Source organism: Dasypus novemcinctus, chromosome 31, assembly GCF_030445035.2.
Source record: "Dasypus novemcinctus isolate mDasNov1 chromosome 31, mDasNov1.1.hap2, whole genome shotgun sequence".
NCBI lineage: Eukaryota > Metazoa > Chordata > Mammalia > Cingulata > Dasypodidae > Dasypus > Dasypus novemcinctus.
The window spans coordinates 15415371-15436219 of NC_080703.1; positions in this window are offsets into that span (position 1 = coordinate 15415371).

Here is a 20849-nt window from a genome sequence, read left to right on the forward strand (position 1 = left end):
AATGAAAGATGCTAATATGGGGAGATGGGGGGGGGAAGGAGGTAATTTTTTATAAAATTTAGGCAATCTAAAGCTTCTTTAAAAATAAAGTATTAAAAATGAATTAAAAATAAAATCCATGCCTATGTAGGTAGTTTCCTTTTTCTTTAGAAATTTTGCAACTTTGTCTAAAATCATTTGTCTACAGAAGCATGGGTTAATTTCTGAAATCTCAATCCTATCGCATTGGTTTAAATATCTATCCCTCTAACAGTCCAAAATTTTTACATGATTGTATATTTGTAAAGTTTGGAAATTAGTAACTGTCAGTCTTCCAAACTAGTTCTTATTTTTCAAGAGTATTTTGACAAACTTGGGACATTTTGTAACTCTAAATAAATTTGATTTTCACCTTTTCTATTTCTGAAAAATAAAAAATATTGATGGGATTACATTAAATCAGCAGATTCCTTTGGACTTTAGTGATGTCTTAACTATATTCTCTTTAAAATCTTAAGGTTGGGAGGTTAAATAATAATTTCCTGAAAAGAAAATAACAATAGTTAACTATTCTTTTAATGGAATCAGATAAAGACTCTGGAAAATTTAAGCTGAGCTGGAAAGGATGAACATGAATTACTTAGGTGAAAAGGTAAAAAACTCTTGAGGCTGATGGAAAGCTTATGCAAAAGGTCCTGCTAAGAAATAACTTGGAGTGGATGGAAAACTGAAATAAGACCCATCCATTTGAAGTGCAGGAATGAAGTGGGAGGAGGATGGACAAGATTGCAGGAAGGAAAGGGTGTTATTGGTTAGGTTAACTATTAAATTTATACCCAAAGAAAGGGAGAGACACTGAATTGTTTTTAGCAGGGTGATATTGTGAGGCAATTTACATTTCTGAAAGATTATCATAGCTGCTGTGTGAAGAAAGAATGAGGAAGAAGCAAGAGTAGTTGAAGAGAAATGCAGAAAGAACACAAGATGGTGAATTAGGCTTTGGAAAGTACTGTATCATGCATGATGAATAGATAATAGATTAGATGACTGAGATTTTATGACTGAATTAAGGATGACTCTCCAAGGATTTATATAACATGGGTCATGAAGACATTTTTATTAACCCTTGAGACCCATGCAAAGGAAAAGAGGGGCTTGGTTGGGTCAGAGCTTGAAGGAGTTTTAATGTTGGTCTAGGACTAAAGCATTTCTACTGAAAGTCATTGTCATGTCCTTCATCAGGTTCCAGTGGATGGTTTAAAGCAGGATGAGCTCAGGCACAAATGGGCAAGGCAAAGGAAAGAGAAGGTGATCTGGGCGATTGGAAGCCTGGTGTAGAGCAAATATTTGTCTGAAATTGGGCAGCTACTTCAGGATATCAACTTCACTTGAAGTCCAAAATGCATGATAGCAGAAAAGGGGCAGGTGGGAAACGGTATTATCAAGCGCAGCAGGGGAATAGAGGGAAGTCGAATTAAGCAACAGCAAAAGTGAATATGAAATTTATGCAAAGTTCATTGAGAGGAAGGGCTTGTGCCAGACAAGTGACAATTCCCACATTGTATTACTTCTGGCATTTAAGATTCACCCATTCTTATGATTGTCTCCTTCTATGTTACCTTAGAAATTAAGTGTTTCTTTTAATTGACTGAATCTTGAATCCAAAGCCAGCTTTTTAAAATTTTTAAAAAATCTTTTGGTACTTTGTAAGCATTCTGATCTCTGTGTTTGATGTAAAAAAAAAAAAATCTTCATAGACTGCAAATACATTCCAATGTATCTACAGGTGGACTGATTTATATTTATGTTACAAAGTAGCTCATATTGGTCATTTTAAGTGAAAAATATCAAACTTACATTTTGGAAATTTCTCCCCCATTATTTCTTCTAATTTGGACTTTTTTATTATTCACTGTATTCTTTCTTTCTGAAATTTTTTATTGACTGGAGCACTCAAGGTTTCAATAAAATGCATTTTCTTTTGTATTTTTCACTTTTTCAATCTATTCTGAGTTCTTGGTAAATTCCACAGTTCTATGACAAATTCTAATCTCTGATTACTATGTTCAGATCTGGTCTAAGTGTTCTGAATAGTAAATCTGTATCATTTATTTCAACTAGTTTGTACATTTTTCCCTGATTTATGATTTTTCTTTTTCTTATCTGTTTTTGATTTCCATATGTCAATTTATTTCACACTGGGTTAATACACATAATATTCCTTACTTCTTTGAGGAGCTTAAATATACTTCATTTATTTCAGATGCACTGTCTTCCACATCACAAATTCTTTCCTCTGCCACTTCAAATCTGCTGTTCTTTGCTGAGAGCATATTTTGGATTTCTTGGATTGTGCCATTCATCACCAACATATCTGTTATATTTTTGCATATATTTCAATTTCTTCTGTATGCTTGCCAAGTGTTTTCTTAATATCCTTACTCTCTTCCTTCACTTCATTAAATTGGTACATGACATTTGTTTTGAGAGCTTTGATTAATTGTTTAATATTCTGCCCCTCTTCCTGATTTTTAATTTGCTCTTTGTATTGGGCCATGCTTTCTTGATTATTGGTATGGTTTGTAATTTTTTGTTGCTGTCAGGTCATCATTTTATCATGTTGGGTTTATTCATTTGATTAGATTATCTGCCTACTCTCAGAGTTTATTTAGATATTGTTTTTGTGTGTATGTTAAGTCTTCTTTTACACTTTATTCCTCTTACTCTATTTCCTTGTTGTTGTCCAAGTTCCCTTGAAGGAAAATTTTAGAGCGAGGGAAAACAAAAGAGGTAATAATAGCAAAAGTATAATAGCAGTATTAATTGTAAATGTTAGCAGAACCATCTGAGACCTAAGAGAATGAATATTAAACTTATATAAGCTGTGTAGATTTATAACAATAAGAAAGTGGAGTACCTACAGTGAGATGGTAAACTGAATATGGAGAAGAATACAGTATGATTTAAAAGGTTTGTGTTGTTAGGAGAGGGAAAGAGGAAAGAAAGGACAATAACATGAAGAGTGATAGAAAACAGAATAAAGGTGGTAGAAATAAAAACTCAGAAAAATCTGGAGCTAAACAAAGAGAGATAGAATTTAAGAGAAACACCAGAAGATGGAAGATAGAAAGATGTAAAAGAAAGGGAATAGTGTTGGTAACCAAAATCAGTACCCACAGAAAAGAGGAAATCAAGGATGAGGAAGCACAGCAAACAAGAAGCACTGCCTGCAACACCTAATACAAAAAAGAAAAAAAAAAGGAAAAAAAGAAGAAAAAAGGAAAAAGAAAAATAAAAGTTGGTGGGGGGATAAAGAGTTAGGAAAGTCAATGAAACAAATGAACAAAAAGGACCAGACAAGGCTTCAAGCAAGGAGTCATCTTTGCAATTGAATAAACTGCTTAGGAGTCTATCCTTCCCCCCTTCTCCCTTCCTCACTTCCCTCCCTCCCAGAGCAGCAGAAGGGCCATGTGAGTGCTCCCCTCTGAGATTCAAATGGGACCCTGGTGAACCAAATCACCACAGGAAATAATGACTCCTAGTCTCTTTCACAGAGAGCACCCACACCTTGTTGGGAACCCTAAATATGTTATTGGAAGCCTACCAAGCATTTCCTACTTTCCCCCTACCTTAGGTTTGTGCACAGTTCTAGTTAATTGCCTTTATCTGCCTTCTCCCAGAGGAATTTCCCTTATCCCAGGGTGTTTAGATAAATCAGCCTCCCTCAGCAGATTCAACTCTCCTCTCTTCCTAGCATCTCCCCAAGACAGCTGGCATGCTCCACTAAAAAAAGGGGCAGGGGGTGTTAGACAATTGAATCTGCATTCCTCAGGCCCCTCTGCACCACAGCAGAACCCTCCCACTCTCAGAGTTTGTCTGATACTGGTGGGAAAGGGGAATGCTGGAGTTTTGGGGGGTGCTGGGTTCAGGGAACGTGGGCTTGGGTGAATGTTGGCTTGAGGAACACAGGGTCAGGAAACACAAGTTATGGAAACACAGAGTTTGGGGAATTCGAGCTTCTGGGAATGCAAGTTTGGGGATCATGGGTATGTGGAACAAGAAGCTTGGGAACACTGTCATGCAACCAGGAGTGTTCAGGGAATGCTGTGGCTAGCAGCCTTAGGGGAAGGGTTTAGACCTCCCACAGCTTCGGGCTCAACAGTCAGAAACCCACACTTATACCTTGAGCAAGCACCCCTTTTGTTGCACTCTCTCCAGATTGATGTCCAGAAACATCCTGCCTTGTGGATTCCCAAAACAGCTCTCTTGGCAGAATTCTGTCCCCACTTGGCTGTTTTATTGCAGAGAGTTGATAAGGGTGCACTCACTTGGATGCCATCTTGCCCCACCTCAATATACTTCATTTAAATTCATTCTGAGATTCACCTTTTGGTTCTATTTTCTGTTCAGTGAATGCATCTCCCATTTTTTGCAGGCTGAGCAGTATCAGTTACTAACAGTTTTCCTTATATCTTTCTCTCTCCTTCCATGCTCACTCCTCTCTACTTCAATCAGCACACAGGAACCTCTAACAAGTGATAGGATATTCATAAACATTTAAGAATAGTTTTTAAAATTCTGATCTTTCACAGGTAGGAGCCACAGAATTCCTTTGGAAAGACAGTTGCTGGAGGCAAGAAAGTAAGAGTGCTGAACTGCCCATCTTTGTGAGTAGTGGGCCAACTCATGGCCATCTTACATGAGATGACAGGATCAAGAGTGGTGATGAGCTGCTGACTATCCATGCTCTAGACTTGACCAATTTAAATCCCAGTGAGGTGGTGGCTATTCTGAAAGCCAGAGCTGCTTCCCCAGCTGTCACCCTTAAAGCACTGGAGATCCAGATTTTGGAGGAGCCACCCCAGGCCATGGAAGAACACCAAGTGTTTTCAGTGAGAATGAATTCCATGCCAGGTGGTCCCCATCATGTTGCTTGGCCTTCCAAGAAACCTGCATGATTGCCATGATACAGTTTTAAGAGAAAGCTATTTGGGATGTAGGGGCCTTAGTATTGTTGGTGAATATGAAGAATGCCACACCGATCAGCCTTTCTTCTTTTTAACTATCATCCTGGGAATTCCTGCTTATTATGATGGAATTTTAAATTGTTATTTAATTGAGATCTCATTGTAGCAATGAATGGCCTATCCACCATGGGAATAAGCCATTCCACATTAGTCCCCATGCTAAAGGAGCAGAGCAATAAAATCACATTGACTGTTTTTCGTTGACCTGGAAGCCTCATGTAGATTTTTGAAGTTAGTTTTGAATTAAGCATCTTCTCTAGTGAAAAGAGGAATTTTTAAGGTAATTACAGTTGGTTGGTGAAGATCGTAAAATCTTCATTTACTTGAACAGTTCTGTAGCAGACATCACCTTCCCATGGTCACATGATGGAGGAATAAAATATGGATTAGAGTGCACTTGCTGATATTCTACTGTGGAACTCTTGTGGCTAGAAATGGAAGAAATTGTGGCATTGATGTGGTGAGAGTGGCCATGGTAGTTGCTGAGGGTAGGGAGAGGGAGGAAGAGATGTGTTGTGGGGGCATTTGGGACTTGGAGTTGTCCTAAATGATATTGCAGGGACAGATGCAGGACATTATATATCCTGCCATAACCCACTGAATGGACGGGGGGGAGTGTAAACTGCAATGTAAACCATTATCCATGTGGTGCAGCAGTGCTCCAAAATATCGTCACCAAATGCAATGAATGTGCCATAATGATGAAAGAGATTGTTGATGTGGGAGGAGTGGGGTGAGGGGGAGCAAGGGGTATATGGGAATCTCATGTTTTTTTAGTGTGACATTTAAAAAAAAGAAAGAAAGAAAAAGAAAGATTCATTTCCCAAGTAATTTTTTGTCACATTGGAAAACACTGAAGCAGGTTTTGCTAAAAATCATTTCTGGAGTTTGTGTTATACTTATCAGCCATCTTGGCTGGAAGTCTTTTTGTGATTTATGCAACTAAAATGGATAATGATAAAACCATACCTCTATTAGATATAAACTCACACCTATATATCACAGCTGAGTAAGAGAAGGAGATCATTTATTTTATTCTCATAAGTGTCTTGCATGTTTTAGAATCCCTTGTTTTCCCCATTATTTCTTTACTTATGAACTTAATTCAAGTAAGAGATTGAAAATTTCTTTTTTTAAAAATCTGAAACAGTAGGTTTTTTAAAGAAAGGTTTATTTATTTATTTCTCTCCCCTCCCCCTGCCCCAGTTGTCTGTTCTCTGTGTCTATTTGCTGTGTCTTCTTTGTCGGCTTCTGTTCTTGTCAGTGGCACGGGAATCCCTGTTTCTTTTTGTTGTGTCATCTTGTTGTGTCAGCTCTCTGTGTGTGTGGTGCCATTCCTGGGCAGGCTGCACTTTCTTTCATGCTAGGTGGCTCTCCTTAATGGGGGCACACTCCTTGTGAGTGGGGCTCCCCTATGCAGGGACACCCCTGTATGGCAGGGCACTCTTTGTGCATATCAGTACTGCATGTGGACCCACTTCACACGGGTCAAGGAGGCCCGGGGTTTGAACCATGGACCTCTCATGTAGTAGATGGATGCCCTATCCACTGGACCAAGTCCACTTCCCAACAGTAGGTTTTTGATGTTATCTTTCAATCAACTCCTGGTCATTAGACTATTTCATATTTTTGTAGTACTTTTGAAAGCAATGAGTACCCATTTTGCTGGCCTTTATTCAATATGATTGTCCTCTGGAAGAACATAAAGAAGTGAATAAGAACAATTATCTTTATCTCACCAATATTATGCATAATTGAAAAAAGTTTCATTTAGAAACCAAGTTCAAAATCTGTCCTCATTTACAAATGACCTCTGAAGTAAATTGTCTGACCAGAAAATGTATTTCAAACACTGTATCTGTTTGAAGCATGACCTCTTTATTTCCCAACATAGTAGGTTCCTTGCTGGGATTTAGTGTATCTGCATGTCATTGATGATTTCAATTAGTTTAATAATGATTAAAAAACATCTCTTTTGAATAAATGAGAAATGGGCATCATAATGCTTACTGATGTGTTCAACCCCTTTGTTACACTGTACGGTCAATATGTAACTGGGACACAGTGAAGTGACCCCTACATTATATTACTGTTAGTGATGATTGGCTTTTGAAGTAAGTTGACATTGGAAGGCTTTGATATTCAGATTGATGTGGAACAAGTTTTATTCCCACTCTGTGGGTAGAATTTTATAACCTACTTTGCTATTTTTACAAACATTTTATAAGAGTACATCTTTTTCTTTGGAAGTAACCATCCATCTACAAATATCACAACTACTGGTTTGTTATATATGAAATACTTACATTGAATCCCATGGTATAAAGAGCATTTTTGGAGGAAAATTTTTTCAATGTTATTTTTATCATGGAAGACTTGGAATCAGCTTATACCATAGGTTTTTTCACAAAAGACTGTTGTTACTGGTCAGAATGATGTTTGGTGGTGGAAACTTATTCATAACTTATTGAAACTATGTAAATATTTGGATTTTTCTCATTTTAAGCTTCTCTGGCTAAATATTTTCATTTGCTCTGTGCCTTCTTTGAATTATTTCAGGATTTTTCACAGGTGTTTAGTTAATGATGTGTCTATTAGTCAGGGTTCTCTAGGGAATCAGAATCAACAAGAGATATTTGCTGAATGTAGAGGTTCTATAAGGGTCTTTCACATGACTATAGGTATGCACAAGTCCAGATTCCACAGGCAGGCTGCAGCCAGGGGCTCCAATGAAAGTCCAGAGACTGAAGTCCATGTAGCAGTTTGAGAAAGTTATGAATTCCAAAAATAGATATTGGATTATGTTTACAATCTGGTCTGTACCTAGACATGATTAAGTTATGATTAAGACTTTGGGCTATGACATTCAGGTATTGAGTCCCCACCCCTTGGTGGATGGGGACTCACAGATAAAAGGCATGACAAAGGACTGAGTTGGGGGTTTTCAATGTTGGAGTTTTGATGTTGGAGTTTAATACTGAAGCCTTACACTGGAGCCCTGGATATAAGCTCACAGAGGAAACAGAAGCAAACCCCAGGAAGAGAGGAACTCTGAGCCTAGAGAGAAGCTAGTCCTAGGAAGTGAGGAACCCAGGAAGCCTGAACCCTCACAGACATTGGCAGTCATCTTGCTCCAACACATGAAAATAGCCTTGTTGAGGGAAGTAACTTATGCTTATGACCTGGTATCTGTAAGCCAATACCCCCAAATAAATACCCTTTATAAAAGCCAACCAATTTCTACTATTTTGCTTCAGCACACCTTTGGCTGACTAATACAATCCATAAATGCCCTTGTATTACAATGTGTCCAGTGCTTGCTTGACCAAACAACCTGGCACATTTATCTGGCTGAGTTGACACATTAGCCTAACCATCACAATTTGATAACCATTCTGGATGGAAACAGAAGTCATCCTTTCCATTAAAAAAATCCTGTCCTTAATCATAACAAATTCAGGAGACCTCAAGAGTTACATTTGCATCACAAGTTCTGAGACTTATCCCCTCTCAGACCAAATGAGTTACTCCACAAGCATACAATATTTTACAGACACATGCCAATGCATGGAGTTTCAATCCCTCATCCCACAAGGTTCCACGTACTCCTACCTTAGGTGGAAAATAGAATAATCAAAATTTCAGTCATCAATCCAAAAATTAAAAGGAAAGAAATTCAGTTTCATAGATGGCCATCTTTGTTTCATCATGAATTATATAAAGAGACATTGATCCTTGAAATATAACAAAGGGCGGGCCAGTTGGGCATGACTAGTTACATTTAAAATTTTTTTTTATTTTTTCAAAATATTTTAGATTACATACGTGTTCCATGAAAAATATAGGGGATTCCTATATGTCTCACTCCCTCCCCCTCCCACACTTTCCCACATTAACAACATTCTTTGTTAGTATGGTAGATTTGTTACAATTGATGAACACATATTGAAGCATTACCATTAAGCGTGGATTATACTTTAAATTGTAGCTTACACTCTGTCTCACACAATTTAGTAAGTTATGACAAAATATATAATGGCTTGTATCCATCACTGCAATGTCATTCAGGACAATTCCAATGTCCACAAAATGCTCCATCTTATACCTGTTTTTCCCTTTCCCTACCCTCAGAGCCTCTGATGACTATTGTCTCCACCTCAATGATAAAAGATCTTACATTGCTATAATAACAATAAATATATAGCGGAATAACCATAAATCTTCTATAGTCCATCTTCATTCCCCAATCCTGAGGATACTCTGATGGTGATGCTAACCTCACCTCTCATTGAAAGGGTCTTAGATCCCATGGAGCTGATGGATAGGACTAGCAGTTTCAAATACTCTCTGTTCCCTGAGATGGATGTGGTCCATCATCATCTCCTTGATACTCATCCTGGGTGAGTCCAATGAACTGGAGAGTAGGTGCTGGAACTCAGTTGAGATTTAAGGACAACTGACACATGGACAGCCCAAAGATTTAAGTCTCTTGGACATACACCTATCAAGTTTAGTACTAACTATAGGTTCAAATAGAAAAGGCAGAAGAGCTATGTGTAGGGAAACCACAAATGAGTCTAACTCTGTCTCACTGGGGAGCATAAATTCCAAAGTATGGCCCTTTGGCAGGGTGCAAAATACAGTTACATTGTGAGAGCTCTTTCTGCCAATTCAAATCACTTGGATCACATACATCCCAATAAACTTCAGCATAGTATTCATCTCCCCACACAATTGTCTCAATACCCTCAAATATTGTAATGAACTTACCAGTACCTATGAGTGCAATAAAACCACAATGGAACATGCGTTATGTATGAACCTCACTACTACCAGGGACGGAGAGATAAAGCCCCTTGTCTGTCCATGTTTTCTGATTTCTATACTGTTATAGGACCCCTCCATCAACAGCCTCAAGGATCATTAAGTGGCCACAGTCAGAGGAGGTACATTTGATGTGGTATTTCCAAAGCATAGAACTTCCTGCCTTGACAATTGAATAACTTGTAAGTGTATGTGCCTGTGAGATGGGCACAACTTTAAATTCCCTTCCAAGTTAGTGGCCATAAGCACTTCATTTTTCACTCCAGGGTAATAAAAAATTATAGGTGTTGCCTGTGTCTTTGATGTTTGATATGGTAAAGAGTTTATGGGGTACTACTATTCCCTGCTTTGGGGTGACAAAATTAAGTTTTTCTGACATAACCCTATGTTCCCATACAAGTGCAAATATTAGGGAAAACTATCTGTATGTGTAGAAATGAATCAGCATTACTTGCTGATCTGTGGTTTTAACATAGTTTACAGGGGCTAAGGAGTAGATAAGGGTGTCAAATTTTAGGAATTAAAAATGTAATTTCATTTTTGCATTTACCTTAAGCTACCAATTTTAATTTTTGAATTTCACAAGACTGCTGTTTCCCAGGCAGAGAGATATTGGATCGTCGGTGTTTCCGATCACAGGAATGGTATGCAGATCTCTATTTACCTTATGAGGCATGTTGTTTGCCTAACCTGAACCATAGTTGTGTGAGGCTGTCCATCCCTCTGTTGGGCCATGGAGTGCATGATTCCAGGATGTCCTTAGCTAAAACCTGACTGACATAAGCCCTTTTTGACAGAACACCCTTCTGATGCAATGAGCACCAGTTTATTGATTGGGCCTGGTTGATTGACAAGGGATAGCACTAAATCTTTCTGGAGAGAAGGTGTTCCCTGGGGCCTCACTATCCATGGCCTTGGGTGAAATCATAGCACATAAGTATAAGGAGGATAATCCAAAACATATTTTCCAACTCTTGTTTTTCACCTTGGCACAGAACCTCAGAGGCAGAACCCCAGGGCAAAAAGTTTTAGAGATCCCCCTGACATGTTCCCATTAATTTTCATTTCCTGCTCCTGCAACTTCCCTTTCTGCATGGAGATTAACAGATCCTACCTGTTTCCAGAGAAAGAAACCCAGTGTATTTAGGGATAAAGATCTGACTATTGTGGGTTTTCTTTTCCCCCTTTATACATTTCTAACATACATTAGATTGGCTGAGCCTATCAAGGAAGTCTATTTGCAGCAGTAAGTGCCTTTTTCATTACTTTCTGCATCATTGTTATGATGAGCAATGCCTAGTCAATTTACAGATGGCTGGATCAACTGCTCCACATTATTGTCCATGCCTTCCTACCTGCTCACCCATATCCCAGCTAGTCCTTAAACTTATGACTGATTTTTCCTTTCAAAGGAAAGTGAGACTATTCTATTTTTCTTCATTTTAGTCCTCATGACTTTCTCTTTTCCAATTCTGGAACATAAGGGATATATCCTTCTCCACCAAACTCCCCTCTCCTTGCCTCTCCTCTGGCCTTACCTGCCACCAGCAGTGGATGAATTTATATTTCTTAGAAACACAATCCACTGACATTAGGGCTTTGCTAGGAGGTTATAGAAAAATGCACCTCTTCCCCAAAGTAAGGGTCTGCTAATGATTCTTTCCCCTAGATATAATTGCTATTATTCCTACAAAGATGCCACAGATATCTGGGGTTCACTTGCATGGACAGATTTCTTACTGTTGACAGCTGGTTGTACTTTGAAATATCTTTATATCATAACCTGCTTGTTATCCTCTCTGCCTCCTTGAGCTGCCAGACAGGCCAAGTTTAAAAGATGAAGGATCTGTGTGACATTTTCACTCCAGCATGATTCTGATTCATTTAGGTATTTAAGCTAACTAGGTTTTTAGATTTATGTGAATGCCACTTCTTTAGCCAATGGTCTAATTAATGAACTGATAAATTAACACCTCAGGGGAACCGGTTTCAAAATTTAAAAAGGTTTTTGATGCGATTTCAAAGGGTACAATCAATGATATTTGTATAATCACATGGTTGTGTGTTTATCACTTCAATAATTATTAGAGCATTTTCATTATTCCAGAAATTATAATAATAATAATAAAAGGAAATAATGGGAAAACTCATCACCTCTCAGTCTTTCTATGCTTCCCATGCCATACCTAGGTGTTCTTCTATTTCTGTCTATCCAGTTTATTTATATTTACATTTTGTAAAAAATGGTCTTATACATGCAATATTACCCATATTCATATTTCACATGAGGTTTTACTATGTTTTATAACCCAATGTTAAATTTTTTTAGCTATCCTCTAGTATTATACATTTTCCTATATTTTACTTTTTGTCCTTTATCTTATCCATATAACTCTGCTAGTTACTAACACTATGATGTGCATTCTCCATTTCTATTCATTTCCAAAAATTTACAAGCACCATTTTTACAATTCTGCAAAGATTAACCATCAACTATTCATTCTGTACTGTCACTCCATTTTCTAATTATTAACTCCATGAATTTGCACAACATAATAGCACAATCATACAATATTTCTCCTGTGTTAACTTCTATAGAAATTTTATAGATTTGTTCTATCTTTGCAATACTGATTTTAGGACTTTTGCATTCATTGATAGAGATTTATGAACTTATTCACAGGAGACACAACAAATTTTAAATCTATTGCTATCATACATATATTCCCAAAAAGCTTTTATAAGCTATTTCTGTAATATTGAAAAGCCATTGACTGTTGTATTTATTTGTTTGATAACTGCCTTATCAATTAAATTTCCTATTCACATTTTCTCTTGGATTTCCCATTTGAACCATCTTATCCTCAGCAAAATACTGTGCTCATTGCTCTTTCCATTTTTTATTACCTGTTATTTTATTGCTTTATCTAATAATGAGCAGTTTCCTTCCATTCTTTCAAAGATGTTGCAAGATGCTCCACAGGTCTCCAGGGATCCCCAAACAGAAGCTTTAGATAGTTCTGCGTTATTACTAACTGTTCTGTAGGACAAGCTGACACTTGGAGCTCCTTATTTTGCCACCATATTGCCCTATCTATCCTCCATTCACTTTTATTTCTTTATTTTATTGGATGCTAATAATAAAATCGTGTTATGAAGCAGGGTTCACATAGGTTCATGGATGCTCCCTAATTTGGATATTCTGTCTTTAATCTTTGGACAAACTTCCTCACAAAATGATGTCTCTTTCAGCTGCACCCATTTCTAAAGAACATGCAATTTAAAAATCCTGCTGGTGAGCAAATGAATGTGGATGAGGCAAGGAAATTGGATGCCTGGTTTGACATTATTAACTTTTGGAAATTTCCAGAAGGTTTTGGTCTTAAAGCTAAGGTAGGACAATTTGCCTTAGATGTGTCACAAAATCAACAATATTTTGTATCTGAGGAGATGATAGAGTGGAACGCAGGATTTTCAGAGGTGAGTATGACCAAATCATCATAGTTTATGCATAAAGAAAATCTATTTATGGGGGGTTACTTCCTCCTTACTGCTCAGTAAATGGCCACATCTGGGTATTCAACAACTTACCTTTCAATTTGAAAATTTTTCTTACCCATTGTCAAATGGATGGAAAAAAACACATTTATTCAAAAATATATTTATGAAATATTATTTATTTCACATGTACAATGAAAATGGTATCCTATCAAATAAACTGATTTATGTATTTAAAATTTAAATTTGTGAATAATTCTATACCCCTAACACTGTAGTTATTGGAGAGTTAAAGTCACAGTTACTAAGACGTATTTGATTTTCTCCCTGGACTCCCCACTCAGAATGCAGTGAGAAGTGTGTTTCTGGATTCATGAAAACCTCTCAGGAGGGAAAGCCTGCCTCCTGCTCTTCGTACTGTGTGCCCAGAGAATGAGATTTCCAATGAGACAGATAAGTTCATGCCCAGAAGAAAGTCCCCACTTCTCCTTTATATCTCCCACTCATACAAGATATTTAAAATTATTTAGGAAACTGCAGAGTCAAAATTCATCCTTCCTTTATTTAGCAATTTAATTTTATAATCAATAGTATTTTCCATTGATATGATACCCCTTCTCTGCACTTATCTAGCTTATTTGATAAGCTTTATACCCATTGCTGGTAAAGTCATCTCTAAGAAACACTTTTCTTGACTCCATAATAGTAAACTATGTTTCATCCTTATATTGTAATTAATACATTGTTACCTGCTTTTCATCCTGTTTGAAAGGATATTTAAATTTTATCAAAAGCTTGGATCTTAACAATTTTCATGACTTACACTGAGATGAACAGATGCTCAGAAAGTTTGTGATGATTTTTAGAAATGTGTATTTCTAAAGTGTGCCACATGAGGACAATATAATGCACCCACAATGAATGGGTTTCAGTTTCTGTTCTCTCATATTTTACAACTGATTGAGGAGACAAAACATAGGGACACTTTGTATCCATCCTTAGAACTGTAATTTGTGCATGTACAGAAACTTATGGGGCAGCAAATTCATAGGTTTGAGTGGTTCCACAGAGCTTTTCATAGAGACAGTAGCATTAGTATTATGAAAGATGAATGAAAGGCAATAAATTCTTGGCAGAATTATTAATGACAAAAAGTAAATCACCACTGAATGTAGTATTCAGAGATTCAGAGAACTGGAAAACAAAGGTTCACTGTGACTAGCTCACAGAGAATATTGGGAATGGAGACTGAGACATGATATAGAAATGGAAGAGAAAATCTTATGCCATGTTTCTTTCATAATATAATTTCTGAAATTCAACATATTCCTGATACTACATGCATATTCATGATATTACATACTGGAATAACATCTATTGTGGGAAATTTCTTATTTTCATTTCTTGATTAATATGTGGTTTAATTTTCTAAAATACTATTATTTCATTTTTTAAAGATGTGTTGAGATTAATGATATAACCTTGCAGTGAATCAATTTGGGAAAATGATCCATGTACACATCAGTACAAGATAAGTTCAAGTATATGTTCTACATGTGCATATAAAGAATACTGTAACCATGAACTGCAGCTCCCAGATGCTTGGAGATTAAGAAATATAATTTTCAACAACTTATTGTTTAATTTAGATAATATAAAAGTTTTTATAAAAATGTTTTGAAATTGAAAATGCTACATTTAAAGTCTTATTATGGGATAGAGTTAAGGCTGTCTTTGGAGAAAATATGTATAATCCTAGAATATATAATTTTTAAATTATTTAGTACATATATTTAAATGAAAAAGCTGAACTAACTATTCATTGAAAAATTAATAAGAGCAAATAAAACCTAAAGAAAAGAGAAGATAGAAAGTAATAAATATAAGAAAGAAATTTAATAAAGGACAATACAGGTAGGATAAAAATGTCAAAGTGAACAGCAGATTTAGAAAAAAATATTAATAATCCCTAGAATGGTACATTAAGAATAAACAAAAAATTGCAAAATAAATAATACCAGGACTTAAGAATGTGCCCTCTGTGCAGAATTTTGCACCATAAAACTTAGCATAAATAATTACAGGCCCAAACATTTGAAATTATGAATCATATTCACCTATTCCTAGAAAAATAAAAGTTGCCAAAAAATATGCCCCCAAAATTACAAATCTGAAAAGTTTCATATCTTATTTAGTTATTAAATCCATAGCTTAAAACATTCTCATAAATTTTCAAATTGACCAATGGCCTTACTGGGGAATTCCACCAAACTTTCAAGGAAAAAAGAATACTTATTTACTCAAACTCTTCCAAGGAATAGGACAAAAATGGGAAAACATCTCTATTCATTTATCATTACGGCTTAACATTTGTATCAAAATCTTATAAGGCCATAAAAAATAAGAAATTTCAGGTTTCTAGCTTTTTTAAACATAAGCTCATATATAATAAAAAAATAATCTGCACTCTAATTCCAGCAATATTTTATAAAGAGGATTTATCATGACAAAGCAAAGTAATTCAGTATATGTGCCCCCTGAAAAGTAGAAACCGTCATCTCAGTGAATGAAGGAAAATATTTAATAAAATTCAATGCCCACCAGTGATTTTAGAACAAACAACAAAAGCATACCTTATCAAGTAGAAATAGAAGAGAACCATCTTCATCTCTTAAAAGATACTTCCTGAAAACTAACATAAATTTCACACCATATTGAAGTATTTCATGACTGGGAGATCAATAATGAAACAAAAATCTTCAATATTAACACATCTAACAATGCACTGGAGATCCTTCCCAATGCAATATTGGCAGGAAAAAGATTGGAAGGAATAATTATTTGGAAGGATAAAGTAAAATTGACATAATTTGGAAAGGATTTTATTGCATAAGTTGAAGATCTGGAAGCTTTTATAAACTCAGTTTAATGGTCTGAATACAGGGGTAATAGAAAAGCTTCTTAAATATGCAAGTCATAGGGCTTTCTAAAATGAATCTTACAAAGATGATATTTGCAATATCTTGAAAGTATTAAATGCCTGAAAATAATATTTAGGAAAGTTTGGAAAGACTTCTGTATAATAAAGTTATCGAGAAAAATTTAAAGAAAACTAAATAAATGGAGGGATGAACCATGTTCATAGTTGAAAGGACTCAATATTGTAATGATATCATTATTCTCCAAATTGATTGACTGAGTCAATGCAATTGTTATCACAATCACAACTTTATGGGGCTATGACAACTTATTAAATCATTCCTATGAAATCAAATGCAAAATCTTTGCTAAGACAAACTTCAAGACAGAGAGTGAAATGGGAGTGCATATTCTACTTGTTTTTTTTTAAGTCACAATAATGTTGTTTCATCATAAGGATAGAAAAGGAAATAAAATGAACCAAATGACATATCTAGAAACAATTTGGTCACATACAAATTCATCAATATCAGGAAAATTGTAATTCTAAATGTAAAAATAAAAACCTTAAAGAAACAAAAAGGAGAAGAATGTTTTCATTTTCAAAGGAGAAAATTTCTTAAATAAGACATATATCATCATATATCATCAACCTTAAAGGAAAAGTTTAATGAATGTTAATTACACTAATACAACTATTTTCTGTTAGGCAATGAATGGTCAAGCCACATCTGGAAGAAATTATTTAACAAAGATCTAGTCAATAATGAATTACATCAAGAGTATACAGGGACTGTCTACAGAAACAAGATAAGCAGAAAATCCACTAGAAAAAATACGATGTGTGGACAAGAAAAGATTGGAAGCTCAACAGTAAATAAATTACACTGTTATCAAATTGATGGACTGAATGTTTAAAAGAAAGCCAGAGGTCTATGAGAAAGTTTAGGGAAAGAAAAGCAAGCACATTAAAGCACATGGTTATTTAAAATCATCACAAGCTGGACAAATTTGGCTGAAATTGTCCAATGTTATTCTTTTGGGTCCAGTGAATAAGTGAGAATTACTGAACATGGGCTGATGACACTTTGCATTTCTCACCAGATGTAGAACACTGTGTGAAGTGTCCAGATCATCAGAATGCAAACAATGAGAGACCTCATTCCCTCCAAAAGACCCTTTGGGGTAGACTCTGGTCTGCACAGCTCTTTGCTTCTCTTTCCTTGCTACTGTTATTCTTGGGGTCTTTGTGAAGCACCAAGACACTCCCATTGTCAAGGTCAATAACAGGATCCTCAGCTACATCCTGCTCATCTCCCTTACCCTGTGTTTCCTATGCTCCTTGCTCTTCATCATTTATCCCAACACAGCCATCTGCATCTTCTGACAAATCACATTTGGAATTGTTTTTGCAGTGGCTGTGCCCACTGTTTTGGCCAAAACAATCACTGTGGTTCTGGAATTCAAGGTCCTTGCTCTAGGGAGAAGGATGTGGCAGTGTTTGGTATCAGGGGCACCTAACTTTGCTATTTCTATTTGCTCCCTAATCCAGATGATACTCTGTGGAATCTGGTACAGAACCTCTCCCCCATTCATTGATAAAGATGCACACAATGAGCATGGTTATATTACCATTGAGTGTCTTAAGGGCTCAGCTACTGCCTTCTACTGTGTCCTGGGATTCCTGGGCTGCTTGGCCCTCTGCAGCTTCAATGTAGCTTTCATGGCCAGGAACCTGCCTGACACCTTTGTTGGTGTTCTGCAGGGTTTGGGTCAGTTTCCTCTCTGTCTACCACAGCACCAAGGGGAAGGTCATGACAGCCATTGAAATCTTCTCCAGCTTGGCTTCCAGTGCTGCATTACTAGGCTACATCTTTGCTCCAAGGTGCTATATTATTTTATTAAGACCAGATAGGAACACTCACCGTGGATTATGGTATAGAACATATTCTGTGGACATTAAGACTTCTTAAGTTGTAACTGAATATTGTCCTGCAGTAAATAGAAGGCCTGAAGAAAATCAACACCACGCTTGCATTTTCCTTCACCAATTAAGAAGTGGGGTGGGGGGGTGGGGTTGAATGGGACCTCATATATATATTTTTAATGTAATATTATTACAAAGTCAATAAAAAAAAGAAGTGAATCACATTTTTTCTCTAATAATGGCAGGAGAATGACAGTCACATTATCCAACTTTTCAACATTAAATTACATTTTTTGTCCTTTTTCATTACATTATATATAACATTGAATATTCATATTGTAGTTAATTTTATATGTTTGAAATACATTTGAATAGACTTCCACTTTGGTTTTCAGTTTTTTGTTTATAAATTTCCTTTTCCTAATTATCCTGGAAGGCATGATAAAAGTTTCCCTCCTTTCTTCTGTCTGTGGTTATCGCAAAGATCCAACAACATTTTGGCAATATTCCTTATTTTTCCACATATTTGAATTGCTATATTTTGAGGATAATAAATACCTACATATAAGCTCTGTTTCAGGACACATTGTAGCAGTTTGATATTGATTATGAATTCCAAAAATAGATGTTAGATTTTGTCTGTGAACTGGTCAGCTCCTCTGGGCATATTAGATTAAATTAATTCAGAGGTTTCACTTTTACTTGATTGAATAATGAGCAAAGCTTTGATCAGGCCACATCTGTAGGACACTGGGTGTCCATACCTTTGGTTTCTGAGATTCCAGCTTTTGGACTCAGAAACCAATAATTCCACAACATCAGAATAGTTTGCAGTGCAAAAAATGCACAGATGAATACCCTGTTGCCCCTAGCCCTAGAGGTGCTCGCAGTCAAGACATGGAGACCAAGCTGATACGTAAACTTTAACTGACTTCTGTACCAAGAAACACAGCATTTTTCCATCACTAGAGGCTGCAGAAACAATGGCAGGCAGAAACAAGTAGTTCATTGAGGAAATAGCACAGACCAGGTGTGAAAACCACGTGGTGTATGAATGGTGGATTGGACCATTGTATAGCTCTTGTCCAGTCATTTTAGGTATCATATTAATCCATTTTTTGTACCCCTCTCTCACCTGAATGCATTAAAAATGAATATACTTGCTTACTAGAAGTAATAAAGTGGAAGATGAGATCAGATTTTTAATCACTCTACTTTTGAATCACATTTAACCTGTACAATTTATAGTCACTCATACTGGATTACTGGACATGAATTTACCCCTACATGAAATGGCATTATGAGTTTTACTCTTTAAGTCTTCAAAGGAAATGTTTCCTGTGCACAACACCTTGTGCACACTTCACATCAATATGTTAATTGAATACATTTGCGAATGTATAAAATTGTGATACTATGTGTGTATTTCATTTGTGTGTGTATGTTCATTCATTTAACATGTCTGCATTAATACATCTTAAGTATTTATTCCATGAAGATACAAAATTGAATACCATAGATCCAGAAACTGTCCTCATTAGTCTAATCGAATAGTTCAATTGTTGGCATTGGACTTTGAAGGGCGATTCAGGATGCAAGGAGAAAAGAGAATGGGATGCCCTAATCTGGATATGGCAATAAGAAAAACCCTTCCATGGTAAGGAAATTAGAGAAGATACCTCGAGGAGGAGCAGGAATTGAGATTAGGAAGGGAAAGGGGACATAGATGTAGAAAATGATTTTACAAGAATGGGGACAAGCTGAGCATAGACCCCAAATTTGACAGGTGCATTGAAGAAGACAGAGGCTCTGGATTCCAATAAGGAGGGAGAAGTGAGAATAGATAGGCATGAGTCAGACTGTTTAGAATTTGTAGTTCATTTTAGGGGGAGTATGAACAATTTTATGCTAATTTTATGCTAAAAAACTAGACAATGTAGATAAAATAGAAAAATTCCTAAGAATGTACAACCTACTGATGCTCAAAGAAATAGAAGATTCATTAAACCAATCACAAGTAAAGAGATTGAAACAGTCATTAAAAAGTTCCCCACAATGAAATGCCCTTGACCAGACAGTTTCACAGGTGAGTTCTACCAAGCATTCAAAGAAGATTTAATACCAATGTGACTCAAGCTCTTCCAAAAAATTGAACAAGAAGGAATGCTACAAAACTCATTCTATGAAACCAATATCACCCTCACGCTAAAGCCAAATAAAGCTATTACAGAAAAATAAAGTTATAGACCCATTTCTCTAATGAATACAGATGCAAAAATCCTCAATAAGATACTTGCTAATCAAATCCAACAACACATTAAAAGAATTATCCTTCTTGATCAAGTGGATTGTATACAAGTCATGTAAGGCTGGTTCAACACAAGAAAATCAGCATAATATACCACAATAATAAATCAAAGAAGAAAAATCATATGATCTTATCAATGACACAGAAAAGGCATCTGACAAAATACAGTATCCTTTCTTGAGAACAATACTACAAAAAAATAGGAATTGAAGGAAACTTCTCAACATGATAAAAGCCATATAAGAAAAACCCACAGCTAACATTGTATTCAATGGTGAAAGACTGAAAACTTTCTGATTGAAATCAGGGAAAGGACAAGGATGCTTACTAACCCCATTGTTCTTCAATGTAGTGGTAGAGTTTCTAG